A 10,926-nucleotide genomic window follows, 5' to 3' on the forward strand; every position below is an offset into this window, starting at 1 on the left:
TCTAATGTGCTGAAACTGCTGCAAGGCCTCAATTCAAGGTGAAAAGTTCATTACTTGCTGTTTTTGAACCCTGAAAGCAGCATTTTCTGTCTATGTTCTGTTTTTTTTGTTAATTAAAAGGTCCGCAATTGTTTTTATGGCTATTATGCTATGCAAAATATCTTCTTATTCTAATGTTTTCGATTTTTATTGTTATTTCTGCCAACTTTAACAACAGAGTCCAAGCATTTTTTGGTAATTTCATATTTTTGACAGTTTTTATTGTTTTTCAATTGCTTTCATTTTTTAACTTTCTAGGGCTTGAAAATGGATTAATGAAATGTTTCTTAACAACACAAGAAAGAATTTTGTGATCTTGATCTCATTATTTTTTGCAATTATTAATTAATTTTTGCCAATTGTTTTTGCTAAATTTAAGTTTTTTCAGGTTTTATTTACTTTTAGTGTCCAATGAAGCAGATTTTGGGCTTAAAATTGGGCCTAACTAAACCAGTAGCGATAAAAATTCTTGTGGGGTTTGATTAAAAAAATTAGAGCATAACTTCTATCTAGTGGCAACAGAATTTTTTAAAACATTTTTACATCCCGAATTTCAGCAATTTTTTATTAGTTGATTTTTTTTTCAAATTTTCTGAGTTTTTTCTCATGGTCCGGATATGTCCATTCTGATTGTGTCCAATCTGACTGGTCCATTCTGATTTTTATGAGACAGCGAAACACTTTTCTGGCAAAAATTAGGTCACTGTATGGTTTCTGACGATAATAGAATGGCTGTAATATCACTCATTTTTTGCCATATTTCAAAATTTGTTGTTATCACAGATAGGGCACTAAACTGAGACGATATACAAAAGAATGGTTTGGAACATATTAATATTGCGAAACATATAAACTATCAATAGTTTTTGCGATTTTCAATTTTAAAGTATTTGTCAACATTAAGTGACCAAAAAAACCTTTTCAAGGCTTGTGAGTGGGATATTGGGTATATGTAATTGATTCAAAATTGGGCTTAAGAACTAAAAACAAAGCTTTAAGAGTTTTTTCATAAATATTTTTGAGGTTTTTTTAAGTTTCTCATTTTTTTAAATTTTTTTTGGCTGGCCTTGTACAATTGATCTGCTGGTGAGATACAGTAGTTCAAAGTATATCATTCGGTTTTCGCCTTTGACTCGTGAGTTACCTCTCTCACTTTATCAGCTGAAAGGATTTAAAATTCTTTCAAACAATGAATTACGAAATGTAATGAATAGGTACTGTCACTATCATAAGAGCAAAATCAAGAAACTGGATGAACCGATAAAGCCCGGTCATTAAGTCATGGTGCATTAGGTTATTATTTTTTTAGAGCGCATGCTAGCTGAAATTAGCGTTAAACTTAATAGCCTTCAGTTTAGAAGTGGAAATAAGTATAGTTTTAGAAGCTAACTCAAACTGCAAACCGAACTAGAACAGATTGTGAAACCTAGGAAATATATTTTTATCTCTTCTTTTATCGTTCTGTGTGTGAATCCCGATATGCGTCTAGCTCGTCAACGGCGGTTATTTTGGGCAAACTACCGGCTATGTTTTTATTTGCAGATTTTTTCACGACCACTTGGTACTATGATATCAGTAATTCGTAATATATCAGATCAAATTGCAAGCGCTGAATAAAATTGAATGAGACATTAGTGGTCAGTTCAGACTCTCAAATCGGGCATAAATGACCAATTTGTTAAGTTGGATTTCACACGAAGTCTTAATCTATTAACTCTTTGGGAAACACTTATGATCGCTAAAGTGGTTTGGATTGCAAAATTTTTAGGGAATTAATTTAGTCTTGTCTACGAATGCAGTGTCTTGAATAAACTGACGGATTAGTGTAAGTGTTTTTCAATAGCAAATGTACTTAGAGTTCACGATTTCACAATGGCAAATGTAGTTTGATTTCACGGTGAAGTTTGATTTCACGGTTTGATTTCATTCAAAAAATATTGAATTTAAGGAATGTTAAGTTGCTTCTTCATGCTTTGTAAAATTTACTGACAAAATGATGTCAGTTTAGGGCATTTTGTATTGCCGGTCTTGTCTACAAAATGGCTCTGAAAGCACTTTGTGGACAACACTGACGGATTGGTGGAAATGTAGCTCAATTTTCCGCAAGTGAAATCCATTGGTCTAAAATAACGGAGCATTTGAACTAAATAGGGATCTGTTTTGATCAGTAATGGGCAAATTACAATAGTAAGTCCCACAAAAGACTGATTTTATTTATATTTATAGGGATTTTTCTGACTGATGCTTTTCTATTCATTTATTTACGACACTTCGATGATCTTTGGAGAGAGAAGCGTTTCATTTTTTGGTTGATCTAAGCCCCAAAATTGAACTTATAATGGTTTATTTAGCCTCTTTGAACTCCTATTTAATAAATTATTACAGGACAGTACTTACAAGCGAATACGCAATATCAATAAAATAAGAACATCAATTCTTGACATGGTCACGCCCTGCAGGGATGGGAACAGAAAATCATTTTAAATGATATCAATTCAATTAGGAATTAGGAAAAACAATCTAAAGAGGGAATAAATGCATGTCTAGGGATAAGGCAGGGCAAATTTTGTCGTTATAAATGTAATGATCTCATTGTTATTATTATTTGCGGAAAGGCTACGGGACTTTGATGAGAACAAATGGCATTAATCGAGAAACAACTGGAGATGCAAGCCAGAATTTCGAAGTGACTCTAACATGAGTTGCGTATCCTTTCTTGAAACGTGAACTTGCATGTCCGAATAGTGTATATATAGAAAATTGTATATAGAAAAATCTGGCATTTTAGAATCTGGCACAGCATAAATCTGGCATTTTAAAAAATTGCAAGTGCGTGTTTCAATTTATTTTCATGGACATTGTAAGCGCTTTTCGCATGGGTGCCATTGCCAAATAAATCGGAGCTCTAAATGCGGAAAGAGAGGCGGCTAGTTGAGAGACTTTGAACATGGTTGCTTGTTGCTCTCTATCGTCCACTTGGAAAAGGAAGAATAGAAGTCCGTAGTGCAATAGTGAACCAACAGTGAACAACAGACAGTTCAGTGACAGGGCTGTGTTGAGCTGTATCGAAAAAAGATAGATCTATTCTCATATTCAGCTGGAAAGATCGCGGCCACAAAATAGCGGTTCACAAAATTGCGGAATGGAAAAGAGGGTGAATATTCCAGGCGGGATGGAATAGAAATAGTGCCTGACGAGAATATTAAAAATTAATTATTTCAACTGGTTCGTTTGCATCTTTTCTGGGTTGAAGTGCCAGACGGCAGTGACCAGATCAGAGCGTTCCAGGCCAAATTGACCTCTGATCGGACTAATGTGCGCTCAAGACCTCGTGTGTGCTTGAAGTGCGCTCGAAGTTGTTTCTGATCAGACCCTCACAGCAGGAACAGATCCGTCATCAGACCAAAATCAGACCATTGACCAGGTTTTTGCGCGATTCTTGCTCAAACCAATTCCAGACCATTATTCAGACGTTTGTACACTCTGCTGATCAGAATTTTTGGCATTCGAAACCATCACTGATCAGACTTAAGCCAGAGACTTGCCCAGATTAATATTCGGTCAAAATCACCTCTGATCCAACTTATGTGCGCTTGAAATCTTCTGATCAGAGACTAAAGTTAAACTTGGAGAAGATTTTAAGATCGGTATTGCTATGATATATTTGTTTGATAAAACTGATTTCTCCTGCAGAAAATCCAGACAAGTCAATTCAAAATCAAGTGTTTTGAGAGAAAATAAGATTTTTCGAAACTTGATAAACTGAAACCTTTGCATGTCATTGCTACAGCTCTACAGTTCTGATGAGCCTATTCAAGACCAACGTAACCTCTGATCAGACCAACTCAGAACAAAATTTCCTCGGATCATACTCAAATCAGACCATTTTCTAGACCTTCGCGCTCTCGAAACGATTTCCATAGGCTCTAGTTTGTGTCTGGAAACACACCGTGCGCGTTTGATTTGGGTCTGATCCGGGGTTACTTCCGTCTGGGAACTCAACCTAGGTTATAATGGTACATAGTAATTGTAATGGATAGTTCTACCTATTATCAGTCTACACACACTATTACGGATTAGAATATGCATTAGTTTGTTCACAGATGGTAAAATTAAAAACATTTATTGAAAAATTTGTGACTTAGGAATTGCACTCTTTATGTTGGCATTACACATATTTTCTCCAAATTACCCTTGACAATTATACTAAAAAAGATGTTATCTGACGGAAGCGGTAGAGGTACTATGCCACGCTCCTCATAAGACCAATTTGAAATCAAATCAGCTTTTGTAATAAAAAAATGGATAAATCAAGCATTAAATTGCCTGTTTGGTGTATCGGTAAAAAATGCTTAAAAAGTGAAAAAGGTTTCTTTGTTACAGAGGAAGTAAAAAAAGTCACGGTATGGTTCAGAGAGATGGTCCTTCGTTATTTAATAGCAACCTATATGATGTTTCTATACCCACGCCGCCGCGCTATTTTTGGATCATCAATGATTTTATATGAGAGCGCAAGCATAGGATAGAGTTGGTGTTTAGAAAAGACTGTATTTCAGGACAACATTTATTTTGAATTAAGTATTACACGAGATCATATTTTGGAATAAAACTGTTTCCATTTTGATTGAAAGTGTTGTAATTTCGCTTTCAAAGTCAATCAGAATTTTCAATGATGTTTGTTGTGAAAATTATTTTCTTTGTAACGGGACATTTTTCTCATCTTCCAGTAGAAAACGATTCAAACATAACCTCGATTTTACAAGATATTTTTGCATGATATTTTTATGTAAGCGTCATATCGGTTTATTTGCCTTCACAAGTTCTGTTGCGAAAAAGATAAGAAGCCGTTGAAAATTGCATCAAGATCGTTTCATTCTGCTTAAAAGAAGCAAAATATTGGACGCTATTTAAAAATAGGTTGCTGGCAAATTGAACTTAGATAAAGATGACTTGGAAACACAGTTTGACAAGCATCTAAACTTAACTTTTACATTGCAATAAATTTATTTTATGCATAAAAGTGTGTTGCTGAATTAAAATACTGAAAATCTTTTCACGATGAGTTCATTATTGTTGCAGCTCTTTTGGGGGCAATACTAAAAATCTCGAAATACTTATTTACGTTTCAATGTTTTTCGTGGAATTCAAAGACACTACTGATTTTTTTGAAATGTCACTGCTTATTGGAATCAAAATTGCTGAAAGTCTGTCACGGACATAATACCAAGTTAATTTTTTCTACTGGGTTAATCTGATGTTAATTTATTGAATGTCCAAATGTCGTTATTGATTTAGAACTATGTTTTAATAACTTTTTACACTGGTCAGTCTTGAGCACGGCAAGACTAGATTTAACTCTTGACAAAAATCAAGTCTATGAAAGGTCAGAAAAGGTCTCAAAATGTGGTCAAACAAAAACTGACAAAAAGTGGCCGAGAAAACGCCACTAGACGGAAGTTTGTTCAAAAAGGCTGGAAAAACGTTTAAAAGGGAACCGAAACGCGCTGGTGATGAACAATCACCAACATCATGGTTTCGTTATCGTTAGATGCTTTTAGATGCTCATGAGATGCTTTTTTGGAGCACCCAAAATTGACTCGAACAAGAGCCTCTGATGGTTTTTATTAGTTACGATGTAGTATTGTAATACAAGAGGGACAAATACAATAACAAAACCAAAAACCATAATTGGTTCGTGGCAGAGCCATAACCACCTACTCATTAGAAGAAAAGGCAAAAAGCAACTCAGACTCAAGTGCGCACTACATGGCCTCTGATAAGACTCAAGCGCTCACGATGCGGCCTCTGATCAGACTCAAATGTGTCCGAATCCGTCTCTGATCAGATCTTTCAGACCGAAGTGACCTATGATCAGACTTTCCAGACCAAAGTGACCTCTGACTAGACCTAAATCAGACCATGGCACAGACTATTTTGCGCTCGAATTGCTGTCCAGACCCTGTAATTTTGGTCTGGGATCACACGGGTGTGCGTTCGAGTGGGTCTGATCATAGCTCAATTTGGGTCTGAACTCAAACCTGGGCAGTAATTTAGACTTGACTGCGGCTGGTCCTATTTTTGGTTTTTTGCCGAAGAAGGGGGTTGGTTGTATTTTTGTGTACAAATAACTTATCGATTTTTTTGAAACTGGGAACCCAATAAGATGTTTTTGTACCACAATGTCTGATTCCTTGCTTCCTCCTTTTCGCATCTTGAGACCAAGGAGCAGCAAACACGTCAAGACACAAGTCACACCCACAGCACAGAACCCCACAACTGTTGTTAATTTGGCCAGAATTTCAGAATTACTCATGCAAATGAGGACCGCATCAGCCTCGAAATAGAATGCCCTTGGGATGCCCAATGCCAGAAGAACTGCCCAGGTGACCAAAAGTGCTGACCAGGCAGCAGTTGGTTTGCCTAAAAAGATCATCTTTTATTATCAACTTCACTTTGAAATGTTCCTGTGTACTATCACCTAAATTTTTGTGTTAAAATGAAGCACGGTAAAATGTCCGGGCCCCATTTTTCTGCTAGATATGATATGCAAGAATAAATGCGGTAAATGCCTAAATTAATGGTCCTCACCTAAATTTTTCTCTCGAAAACTTTGCATGATTTAGCGTTGATTTTGATTAATATTGTATTCAATTTAGCGTTGAATTTGATGCATTTTCTAGGGAAATATCATGAACATACTAAGGCAGACTCAAGATGGGCTCTATTTCTTGGAATAAGGTTTATAGATCTGCGCGCAAAATAGACTTACCTAACTCTATCTGACTAACGAACTCTGGAAAACGGGTAAGAGGAACTTCAATTATAACGGTGATATATATAGAGAGCACCGGAGTCAGAATTATACAAAATTCGTATACACCCACGAAACTGACTCTGGTGAATTGTCAAGCAACAAATAAAAAGAAACAGAGTCTGTGGTTGGCGGAAAAATTGCAGAATTGATTTCCATCTGCTGCACCTATTGGGTGTAGAGAATTTGTTACTCAAGACGTCATTGCAACGGGATATCGTCATGAGTTTTTTTGTTGGTTTGTGCCATCATTGAGTAGTCCATGATGTTCCAAAAGTGAGATCAGTGAAGGTGCCAAATACAGAGCATTCTGGCTACTGAAGTGATGTCCGCGCCAGTTGTCTCTCAATGTGTTGAAAAAGTGAGAGTTTTGAATTTTGAATAAAAAAGTGAGAATTTTGAATTTTGAATATAAAAAGTGAGAATTTTGAATAGATGTGTCACTTATCAGTCGGCTTCGTTGTACCAAGAGGTCTCTTACCATCAAATCGATTTGCACACTTGCCAGATAGATTTACCAGCTTAAGTTTTGTTTATCATCCTATTTTACTGCTATGAGCTACTCACCCCCAAAAGTAGCTAACCCATACCCGCCAGTGAGAGCTATTAGCCCTAACCAGAGAGAAACAGAACAAAAAAGAAGCAGGACTTTTCTACGAGTTTAAAGGAAAGGGAGAACGTAAATGAAATAGAATGAAATACAAAGATATAGAATAAAAATTAAATTGAAACAGAAACAATTTTATTGGATTTTGTGGAATTACCTGTATGGTAAGCGTTCTGTTTAGGGAACTGCGTCTAAAGGCGTTGAGAACTGTGTCCCAAGGTTCGCTGCTCGATATTAAAGTCCTTTGTTTTATTTTGGGGATCAAAAAAGAACTCCGAGAACTATTGGGGTAGAGCTACAAGGACTCTGGGGTATAGCTCCGCATTGTAATTACTAGCCATTCTAAGAAGGTACCCTAGAATCTTCTGCTCTCCTTGAGAAGGGATGAGGTTTGCGATCATATCCGCAACCAAATCGTGGTACCACAGAATAAAAGTTTAGCCGTGAATATTTTTGGTGCCCTCGCTTCAATATCTTGCAAATAATCGACTAGGACAGGTTTACGACCGGAGTTGGCCGCGTTACGAAAAAAAAACATTTTCAATATTGGTCAACACTCCTTAACGTATCTTCGCAACACGGCGGATCAATTCTGTTGCAGTAGTTCATTTAACATGGGGACGTAATGTTTGTGCTCACGTACTGAAGACTTGAGCGGACGTCTCTAGGATTTGTTCTGCTGAAAGGGTGCTGAACAAATTGTTAACAAAGCATCGCAGGTTAACTATGCAGCGAAATTTTGGATTTCTTTGTTGTTATAAGGGAGGTTTATTTTTTAAGAAATTGTATGTTTTTGATATTATTCAATTTTGATGATTATGTTTTAGTGCTGGGTTGACAAGTTTAGGCAGTCCAGAAACAAACGAACGAACTAATACAGCTTATAAGTTTTCTGTTTCAAATAATATCTTGTTGAGAATCAAAAGATGTGAAGAAGCAAAATTTTACGTATTACAGTATTACCGTTGCATTTATTTGTGTCTGTATCTGCCCACGTGTTTAATTTTTTTTATTTTTGTCAATCCTTATGTGTAATTGATGAGTGTTGAGAATTAATTGATGAGTGTTCTGAATGGTTCAACTTTTTACAAAGATATAAACAGGTTAAAACAGCTGTTTACATTTTTGAATGTCTTTGTTCATTGGGCGCAAATATCGAAATGAGAGAGAATTTCTAATGCTTGTTGTAGTCTTTGTTGTAATTGCAGTGTTACATGCGTTGAATGTTGTTTCCTAATCACTGCGATTGATTTTAATGGTATATTGAGTTCTGGTATGAGATTTCTGACACCATATTTTGATATCGCATACCGTCGTTGATATTTTTTACATAAAGTGTGCTAATTGTTGGAATTGTTCTTTTGTAGGTTTAGAAACTATACATTTCCAGTAATGAACGTTTTCAAAAAAATTGTTTACTGGTGTTCTAGTTTACTGGTTTTTTTTCTAATTTTTTTTGTTTGATATTTGCTTAGACTATGCTAGACGATTTTTTCATAATGTGGTTTAAGGAAAAACTCATAAATAGATGAAAAGACAAAATTCCATAAAGTTCTGGAAATCATTCATTCGATACTTATTTGTATCCAAACACAACTTAAGCTCTTGTTGTGAAAAATCAATTAATACTGGTTTGAGAGTAAGAGGATCAGAGAACAGATTATGTATAACAATTTGGACCGAGAAGTTGATTGGACATTCTTTATATTCTGTATCTTTTATAGATAAGGAAATATTTTGGTAAAAGGAAACAAATGAAAAGTCAGAGCTAAATAGTTGATGTTCTTTGACACAACAGCTTTTACAACATGGTGAAGAGAGAGAGAGAGAGAGAGAGAGAGATTGAGAGAAAGATAGATAGACAGATAGATAGATAGATAGATAGATAGATAGATAGATAGATAGATAGATAGATATATAGATAGATAGATAGATAGATAGAGAGAGAGAGAGAGTGAGATAGAGAGAGATAAGGAAATTTTTCTTGGGGTTCAAGAAGAATTGTGTTGTCTCCTAAGACTAGAAAGAGTGTGAAGTTATAAGGGGAATTTCGTTGGCGTTATAAGGGGAGTTTCGTTAAACCTATCGTTTTTATGGTGTAATATTGTATATTCATCAAATTACGTTTTGTACATATTATCAATTCAACACAATTGTCGCAAATGTGTTCCTATTTTTTTAGTTTTGTTTTTGAAACATGAGGAGTTAGTGTATATGGATCCATGTCGTAGGTTCTTTATTCTTTGATATCTGGACAGAAGTCAGGGTGAATTATAGATTAAGATTGTAACTGCGATTTTTGCCGCTGAGAGAACAGAAATAGATTAGGTGTGCTAATGTTTGCGGTAACCTTATTTTGATTGAAGCTTCAATATGGCGTACAATTCATGCAGCTCGTCCGTCAGGGAAGCAGCTGCTGACTGTTTTTAAAAAAAATCTGTGTTCAGTGGAAGCAGATATCAAAATGAGTGAGAATTTCTAATGCTTGATATAGTCTTTGTTGTAATTAAAGTGTTACACGCGTTGAATGTTGTTTCCTAATCACTGCGATTGATTTTAATGATATATTCAGTGCTGCTATGAGATTTCTGACATTATATTTAGATGTCGCAGACCCTTGTTGATATTTTTTTTATAAAGGTGTGCTAATTGTTGCAACTGTTTTTTTGTAGGTTTAGAAACTATACATTTCCAGTATTGAACGTTTTCAAGAAATAAAAGATTTGTTTACTGATGTTCTAGTTTACAGATTTTTATACCTTTTAGTTTGTTTGTTTTTGTGTTAGACTATGTTGAGATAATTGTTTTATAATGTGGTTTAAAGAAAAACTCATAAATAAATGAAAAGACCAAGTTCATTAAAGTTCTTGAATTCATTCATTCGCTAATTAAATGTATCCAGAAGCAACTTAAGCTCTTGTTGTAAAAAAACGATTAATTCTGAATTGAGAGTAAGAGGATGGGTGAAGAGATTATGTATAACAATTTGAATGGAGAAGTTGATTGGAAATTATTTATATTCTGTATCTTTTATGGGGAAGGAAGCATTTTGTAAAAGGAAACAAACAAAAGTCAGAGCTATATAGATGATGTTCTTTGCCACAGCAGCTTTTGCATTCTTGTGAAGCTTTGTGAAGAGAGAGAAAATAGATAGATAGATAGATAGATAGATAGATAGATAGAAAGATAGATAGATAGATAGATAGATAGATAGATAGATAGATAGATAGATAGATAGATAGATAGATAGATAGATAGATAGATAGATAGATAGATAGATAGATAGATAGATAGATAGATAGATAGATAGATAGATAGATAGATAGATAGATAGATAGATAGATAGATAGATAGATAGATAGATAGATAGATAGAGAGATAGATAGATAGATAGTTAGGTTAGATAGATAGATAGATAGATAGATAGATAGATAGATAGATAGATAGATAGATAGATAGATAGATAGAT

This window comes from Convolutriloba macropyga, chromosome 13 (assembly GCF_964194025.1).
Source record: "Convolutriloba macropyga chromosome 13, txConMacr16.3, whole genome shotgun sequence".
In the NCBI taxonomy this organism is placed as follows: Eukaryota; Metazoa; Xenacoelomorpha; order Acoela; family Convolutidae; genus Convolutriloba; species Convolutriloba macropyga.